The sequence below is a fragment of the Ictidomys tridecemlineatus genome, chromosome 6, assembly GCF_052094955.1.
Source record: "Ictidomys tridecemlineatus isolate mIctTri1 chromosome 6, mIctTri1.hap1, whole genome shotgun sequence".
NCBI lineage: Eukaryota > Metazoa > Chordata > Mammalia > Rodentia > Sciuridae > Ictidomys > Ictidomys tridecemlineatus.
The window spans coordinates 65,873,457-65,882,487 of NC_135482.1; positions in this window are offsets into that span (position 1 = coordinate 65,873,457).

The following is a 9,031-nucleotide window of genomic DNA, read 5'->3' on the forward strand; positions in this document are numbered from 1 at the left end:
ATCAGTGTGACACTAATTCCAAAGGCACTCAGATACCTGTAGATTGTTCCCTTGAAAAGAGATGTGGGTGTTATAAGCAGATTACTTTCCCCATGAGTGTTAATGATTCGGAGAAACATGGGACTAATTACAAACCCTATTGCTGCAGTTTGTCTTGGGGCTATAAATACTAAATTCCTTTCATCTTTTTATCACAATGATACCTAGTGGTGGAAACCTAATTTTCATTACTGAAGTGTTTGGAGCCTTTGATTCACACCCTTCTCTTGCTACACAAGAGCTTTATGTTATAGCTGTGGGAGGAAGAAGCAAGCTGTATCTGTGGTGAGCAGAATAATCATCCTCCAAAGATGTCCATTTCCTAACTCTTGGGACCTGTGAATAATGTTGCCTGAAGTGGCAAAAGAGACTTCACTGACTTGGATGAAGTTGAGGGCTTTGAGATGCGGAAATAAGCCTGGATGTGTTTTTAAAAGCAGAAAACCTTTCCTATCTGTGGTAACTTGTTGGTTCTGGAATGTTTGAAACTGTCAACAACTAGATAGTTATGTAGTTTTTAAGGGTGTCCCTCAGGTGGTACCCAGCAAGAAAGTAGAATTCTCAGTCCTATGCTGAGTGGGATTGTGCTGCTAACTCCTGAAGGACTAGGAAACAGACTCCATTCTAGAGCCTTCTGAAAGTGATGTAACTTTAATTTAACCCCTAAGGTATGTCCAGCTTCTCTCCTATAGAACTGTAAATTAATAAATTAATGTTACTTGGAGCCACTAAATTTGTGGTAATTGGTATCAACAGCAACAGGGAACTGATAGCACCCAAGTAGATTACCTGGCTGCTGCTTACTTCTATTGTAGTTATTTCTGTTAACCAGTTACCCTGTCAAGATGGTAGTATGTGATGGCATGTGCCTATAATCCCAGCACCTGAGGCAGGAGGATCACAAATTTAAAGCCAGCTTCAGCAAAAGCAAGGTGCTAAGCAACTGAGACCCAGTCTCTAAATAAAATACACAAGATCCTCCTGCCTCAGCTTCCTAACCCAGCAACCTGGGATTACTGACGTGTCAACTCATGACCACTTATTTTTCCATGTATTGTTTTAAAGCAAAACCCAGCTTTTTTTTTTTTATGATTTCAACTGTAAATATTTTGTATGCATCTTTAAAAGATATCACACCATTGTACTGCAGTTTGCATAGGAAAGGCAGCATGCCTGGGGTCTCTTAAAAGGGCACTAGTCCATGAAGGCAAAGTCCTGATGACCTAAACAACTTCCCCAGAGGCCCCATCTCTTAGTACCATCACTTTGGTGTTAGGATTTCAATGTGTGAATGGGAGGAGGCATAGCTATTCAGACATAGCAATGCTTGGTTCTTTTTATTTACTGTTTTTCAAAGTAATGAGTTCATTTATTAGCAACCTTCAAAATTAATCAGGTTTTAAGAATTATAACCCTGGGCTTATGGATTTAAATGTATTTGGTATTTTCTAGTCTGTTCTCTTCCTTACCTTATAAGGAATGATTTGTATAAATTTTATGACTTATTTAAAAAATAAGTATATACATTTTCTTTTTTTTCCCCACTTTTTTTGATGCTTTATAGTTATACATAATAGTGAGATTTGTTGTTACAAGCTCTTAAACATTGAACCCAGTCTATACTCCTTTGTTTGAGAATGATAATCCCTTACTTTTCCCCAGTTCATAGGTTAGCTTTTTTTTTTTTTATGTTTATTTTTTAGTTCTTGGCAGACAACATCTTTGTTGGTATGTGGTGCTGAGGATCGAACCTGGGCCGCACGCAGGTCAGGCGAGCGCGCTACTGCTTGAGCCACATCCCCAGCCCCATAGGTTAGCTTTGTAGTGTTGTTCTGATTTGTTGATGATAAACATGGAGGGAACTGCCACATACCAAGATGTGGAGCCAGATGTCTTAGGTGGTTGGAAAGTAGAAGTATAGGAAAATACCTTTGGCCAATGACTCTGAGGTGTAAGGTTGCAGTGCTAGGCTTACTCACCTGTCACCACCCCTGAATGTTGTTATGGTGGGCAAAGGGTTGAATAATGTAATGGGAATGAAATTTCATGGAATCAAAGTATGTTTGTTAAAGAATGGATACTTTGGACATGTCCTTTTGTACATGGTATTCAGCAGCTTTTAACACAGCAACTTAATATCCTGAAATTTTGTAAGGCAGAGTGGTCTCTTATCTGCATTATCCTAAGGCTCCAAAAGGTTGTGCTAGGGCTATCAGAAACATACACTAATCAAATCAAACAGTGGAAAAAGTTGTTCAGTAAATGTTTCATTCAAATCACTCTGAGATCATTCTCTCTCCACACACACACACACACACACACACACACACACACAGGAGACAGGGTCTTGCTATGTTGCCTAGGCTGGCCTCAATCTTCTGGCTGAAGTGATCTTCCTGCCTCAGCTCCATGGGTAGCTGGGACTATCTGCAACCACTACTGTGCAACCCTTCTTAAGCTGAAGCTTGCAAGCTCACGCTCTCTGCCCTCTTCCTCTCTCTCTCTGCCCTCTTTTCTTTCTCTCCTCTTTCTGCTCTCTTTCTTTCTCTGTGCTCTCTTCCTCTCCCTCTCTGCCCTCCTCCTCTCTTCTCTCTGCCTCTCCTTTTCTTCTCCTTTGGGCAGCCTCTCAAAAAAATCTCTTGGTTGAATCTGCCTCGGGTGAGTCACTCGCCTTTCACTCATTGACCTGGTAAAACCCTATAGATCGCACTTCATTCCAGGATTCTCCCATCAAATTGCTTTCCTACCCTCTCTCTCCTTTCCAAGGGTCATACATGCATTGCAGTCCGATGGCTTTCTCTGTCTTTGCTCTTCCATTCCCTGTTTTCCCTCATTTATGTTTCACTTAATAAATCTTTTTTTTTTTTTTCCAGTGCTGAGGATCAAACCCAGAGCCACATGCAAGCCAGGCAAGAGCTGTAATAAGTTTCAAACACCCAATCTTTTCTTGGCTTTTGATTTTTTTTTTTTTTTAGTTGTAAGTGGATATTTTATTTATTTATATGCGGTGCTGAGGATGAACCCAGGCCTGTGGGGAGCCTCTCTAAATGACCACACCTTCCAGTCTTGATGCACCAGGCTCTGACCAACCACCACATTCATTGTGGCTTGGGCAGTGACCTCCTTGGATATCAAAGCCAGTCTTCTGAGTAGGCATACCCCTGGGGTTCAGCTACACTCACTTATTCCTTTGTAATCCTATCCCTTTGCCCTGTTTGGGATAGAATATTCAATGGAAACTCCCTTTGTGTGTCCCCTTCTCTTGCTCTGCCTTTGGGCAAGGACTTCCTAGATGTCAGTCACCTGCTGACAGAAGACATCACAAAGCTCGACTCAACCCCCTGAAACCTGACCCCTTGCCTCATTTGAATGACTTCTTCCCAATGCAAGGGTTCAGTATGTGTGTTCTCTCTCCCTCCCTCCCTCCCTCTCTCTCTCCACGGACCCCTAAGGTCAGAGGAGCCATCATAAGACCCAAAGAAAAAGGCATTTCTCTGTCTCTGTGTGATTATTTCATGCAGCCCAGATCACCTGGAGTGACCCTGAGTGTTTAGTCGTGGAATGCGACACAGGACCTCACACATGCCAGCCACAACTCTATCCCTGGCCTCTGATTCTTGAAGAACCTAGATTTACACTTGCAGTGTTTCAGAATGTCATCTCCTCTTAAGAAATATTTCTAGCTTCTTGACTTCTGCGTACTCCAAAGCAGACAGATTGTTTATTCTCTCCATTTTAGAAATTATTTTCCCTATTCCGTTTTAGTGTCAACCTTCTGTTTGCTTATTATTCATGAACTTCAGCCTCCTTCTCCTTGTTTAATGAAAACTATTGAACTCTGATGCATAGGTCTTATATTGTATGTAATGGGTTTCTGGTAGCTGTTAAGTGTAGCAAACTCAAGTAGTAGTTGATTTAACTTTTTTGCACTAGCTGGTTGTCACTCTCCTTTAAGCTGCAGGAAAGATTCCAGGCACAAACTTGAAGCATGTCATGATAGTTTTACTATGGTCTGGGAAAGGGTCTACCATCAAGCTGTGTTCTGTCTTCTCTCCTCTGGCCAAAGTTCTAGAATATCAACATGACTGCAGTGACTAGTTATTACCACAAGAGGGCACTAGGGAAGACTGCTCATCTATTCAGTACTGACTGAAGTGACATGCCTAAGGTTGGGGGAATCTGCCTAAATGCAGGGAGAGAATGGGGAAAATATGAGAAGAAGTGAGCTGGAAAATGAAAGGGGGAGAATAAAAAGGAGGAAAGAAAGCAAAGTGGGAAGGTAGAGGAGGAAATGGGATGGCTAAAGCACTGTAAAGGGCTGGAGGTTACTCCCAATCCAGGCCTGATGAGGGAGGAAATTGGCAAAAAAAGGGCTAAGAAACCCTATGATCACATACCTTCTTCCCCAAAATCTACTTTTAAACTTTAAAATAAATTGTATTTATTTAGAAACTTTCAGAATTCTGACAAAGCAGCAACTTTTCTTTCCTCCAATTACAGAGTATTATTCAGTTAACAGAACAGCAATTACTGGGGCTGGGATTGTAGCTTAGCGGTAGAGTGCTCACCTAGCATGTGCGAGACCCTGGGTTCGATCCTATGCACCACATAAAAATAAATAATATAAAGGTATTGTGTTCAACTACAACTAAAAATAAATTATTTAAAAAAGAGCAGCAATTATTTCATATAAGTGACATTGGAGGCAACTGAAGATGAAAAACTACCATCCTCAAATATAAAACTCATTTGTTTTGTGCACAAAGAACCTGCTTTAACTTTCCATGCAATTCACAACCCCCATTTTGTAGCAGGCAGAGTGAGTGGCTATTGAAAATACTACCAGAATGGTATTATCTAGAGCCACATTTGGTAATGTGTTAATTAGAAGGACATTGTACAGTTTTAAAACAAATCTTACAAGGCTTACATTTCATTTTTTTCTTTTTTAAAAAGAAATGAGTTTGAGGACTGGGATTGTGACTCAGTGATAGAGCACTTGCCTAGCATGTGTGAGGCACAAGGTTCAATCCTCCAGTATCATATAAATAAATAAATAAAACAAAGGTTAAAAAAATCTTTAAAAAAAGAGAGAAACGAGTTTGGTACAAAAGGAGGTTAGATGCTTATGGCAAGAAAAAAACTATGCTATAACCAACTTCTTCCTCCGTCCACCTTTTTTTTCTTTTTCTTTTCTTTTCTTTCTTTCTTTCTTTCTTTCTTTCTTTCTTTCTTTTCTTTCTTTCTTTTTTTTCTTTCTTTCTTTCTTCCTTCCTTCCTTCCTTCCTTCCTTTCTTTCTTCCTTCCTTCCTTTCCTTCCTTCCTTCCTTCCTTTCCTTCCTTCCTTCCTTCCCTTCCTTCCCTTCCTTCCCTTCCTTCCTTCCTTCCTTCCTTCCTTCCTTCCTTCCTTCCTTCCTTCCCTTCCTTCCCTTCCTTCCCTTCCTTTCCTTCCTCCCTTCCTCCCTTCCTCCCTTCCCTCCCTTCCTTCCCTTCCTTCCTTCCCTTCCTTCCCTTCCCCTCCCTCCCTCCCTCCTTTCCTTCCTTCCTTCCTTCCTTCCTTCCTTCCTTCCTTCCTTCCTTCCTTCCTTCCTTCCTTCCTTCCTTCCTTCCTTCCTTTCTTCCCTCCTTCCCTTCCTTCCCTTCCTTTCCTTCCTCCCTTCCTCCCTTCCCTCCCTTCCCTCCCTTCCTTCCTTCCCTTCCTTCCCTTCCTTCTCTTCCCCCCCTTCCCCTCCCTCCCTCCCTCCCTCCCTCCCTTCCTTCCTTCCTTCCCTCCTTCCTTCCTTCCTTCCTTCCTTCCTTCCTTCCCATGGTGCTTTACCACTGAACTACATCCCCCAGCCTTTCTATTTTATTTTTTCTTTTTAAATTTGAGACAGGGCCTTGTTAAGTTGCTGACTCTGGCTTCAAACTTGTGATCTTCCTGCCTCAGCCTCCTGAGTTGCTGGGATTATAGGTGTGTACCATCATGCCTGATTAAATTTTACTTTTTCTTTAGCAGACAGGGTCTTCCATCTCTGAGCATTTCTTAGGAAACTAATAAATTGACTAAAGCAACTGTGCTTCAGCTTATGCTCTCCCACCAAGTTTGCACAAAGTATAGGATGATGTTTCGCCTCCTGGCTTCTTTAGGAGCTTCTTTGTCTGTCTTTGTCCTTTGGATGGGTTTAGTTATCTTTCTCTTTTTTTTTTTTGGTACTGGGGATTGAACGCAGGGCACTTGACCATTGAGCCACATCCCCAGCCCTATTTTGTATTTTATTTAGAGACAGGTGTTGAACTCACGATGCAAAGAAAAGTCCACCAACTCCAATTTTAAACCAAATTAAAGCAAGCTTATATTGTGTACACAAGAGAGCTGATCAGTGACTGCCTCACCCAAAGGCTGGGCCAGAGGAAGTATCTGGTCAAAGCACAGGGAGGTTTTTATAGCACAAAAAGTTACAAAGGCAGATGTCTTGGAAACTTAGAGATAACAGGGTTCTGGCAAGGGTAATAGGACAGAGCAGGTTAATGATCTACATGGCTTAATATTTCAAGATAGGGAATAATTTCAGATTTCAACTTCAGAATTTATGGGGCACTGCTGAGGTTTCAGGGAGGGTTGTTATTTGGTCACGGAGAGCCATGCATGGGTGAGTTCAGAGCATGCACAGGAATTCCAAGCAAGTTTAAACACCAGAGTTTGGGGAGGCCAAATAGAAATCTTAGTATTTGATAGTAAAACAGAAATGAACTTTTCATGATCTTGTGGCAAGATGGCTCCCAATCATAAGATGGAATTAGTCATCACAGGGTCTCACTCGATTGTTGCTGAGGCTGGCTTTGAACTCAAGATCCTCCTGTTTGAGCTTTCTGAACCACTGGGATGACAGGCATGTGCCACCACAGCCAGCTCCTAGTTATTTTTCTTTAGTGAGGCACAGAGTCGCCAGTGTCCCTTCTACTCTCACTTGCCCTTTATGGAGATCTGTGTCCTGCAATGGCTGTACCCAGGAACCTATTTTCTTGTCCCAACCCCTATTCCCTTGGCATTTACAAATGACCCTGCCTGTTGCAAGGAGTACCTAGAGTCTCTAGAGCTACCTGAAGTATAGAATCTCAATTTCCCTCTGGATGACATAGATTTCTAAAAAACATTTAATTTAAAAAAATTCTAAGCTGGGGACAGTGGTGCATGCCTGTAATCCCACAGCAGCTTGGGAGGCTGAAGCAAGAGGATCACAAGTTCAAAGCCAGCCTCAGCAATGGCAAGGCACTGAGCAACTCAGTGAGACCCTGTCTCTAAATAAAATACAAAATAGGGCTGGGGATGTGGGTCAGTGGTTGAGTGCCCCTGAGTTCAATCCCCAGTATCAAAAATAAATAAATAAATAAAAGCATTGTCAACTGAGACATGATGCTTCAAATCATATCTACATTCCAGTCAATTAACAAATGCACACTACTTCCATTTACATTTTTTCAGGAATATAGTATGTTGTCAGGCATGGTGGCACACACCTGTAATCCTTGTGATGTGAGAGGCTGAGTCAGGATGATTGCATGTTTGAGGCCAGTCTTAGCAATTTAGTCAGACCCTCATCAACTTAGTGAGACCCTGTCTCAAAATACAACAATAAATAGGTCTGGAGATATAGGTCAGTGGATAAAGCATTCCTGGATTCAATCTACAGTACCAAAACAAACAAACAAAATAAACTACCACCAACAACAATAACAAACTGAACACAGTATGTCATCACTAACTATATTGGCTAACACAGATTCTGAACCAGCCCTTTGTTCTGAGCTCTCCTGGTTAATTTATAACTGGCTCCCATTCTCCAGAACATGAACTGCTCTCCAGAGTCTTAGTGATGGGGTTTTAAGTAGCTGGAAGCAGAATTCCAAGGTCACAGACACCAGATCAAATTTCAAACTCGATCAGCACATTTCTCACCAAGTCTTCAATCATCCTAATTAAATGACACTAAATCACATCTCACCTGAAAGACTCCTTTAATTTATTTTTGGTGCTGGGGTTTGAACCCAATGGTACCTTACTACTGCACTATATGCTAAGTCTTTTTGAGACAGGGGCTTGCTAAGTTGCTGAGGCTGGCCTCAAACTTGTAATCCTCCTGCCTCAGCCTCCCAAGTCACTGCAATTACAAGTGTGCACCACCACACCTGGCTAGTTCCTGTTAATTATATGCTTTTAGCTACACCTGACCCCCTCACCACTTTTTCACATTGCTGCCAGAATGATCTTTGAGAAATGCAAATCTTTTATAACTCCTTTGCTTAAAATCCTTTAGCAACTCCCTTTAGGCTTTGGATAAAGATCAGACTCCTTGCTACAGACTACAGTGCCACACGGTCTGTCCCCCGCCTGCCTTTCCAGCCTCATCTCTCCTAACTGTTTCTCTTCCACAAATGGCAAACTCCCTTCAAACATTTTGCACCTGTTTCCCCTCTCCTGGAGTGTTTCCTCCAACTTCAACTCTCCTGGATTAAGCCTACTTATCCTGCATGTCTCATCTTAGGCACATTCTGATCCTGGGCATGGGTCCTTTGTCTTCACAGTACCCTTGCAATTATAATGTGTATTAATAAAATAATTTGTTTACTACTGTCTCCCCTTTTAGAGTCTAGAACTGTAATAACAGGGACTATTTCTGTTGTACTCATTGCTGTATCCTTACCCCAAGGTAATTTCTGGTATATATTTACTTTGAATAATTATTAATAGGAAATGGAATAAAAGTGGTTGGTGCTGGTTCCAAGATCAGCCTGGGTGGAGAGTCATCCCTGGATGACCCACTTAGCAGCAGGAACCTAAGAGTGGAGGATGAGTGTTGTTATTCCTCTAGAGACCCACTCAGGATTGAGATGGGCTTACTGGGAAATGTAAAGCATTAGAGGAGGTGGGAAGACCTCCTTTAGATGCAAGAAGTCTATAAGGTGCCTGCCTGCCTGTCTGACCCTATGTCACAGATCTTCAGGACTGCTT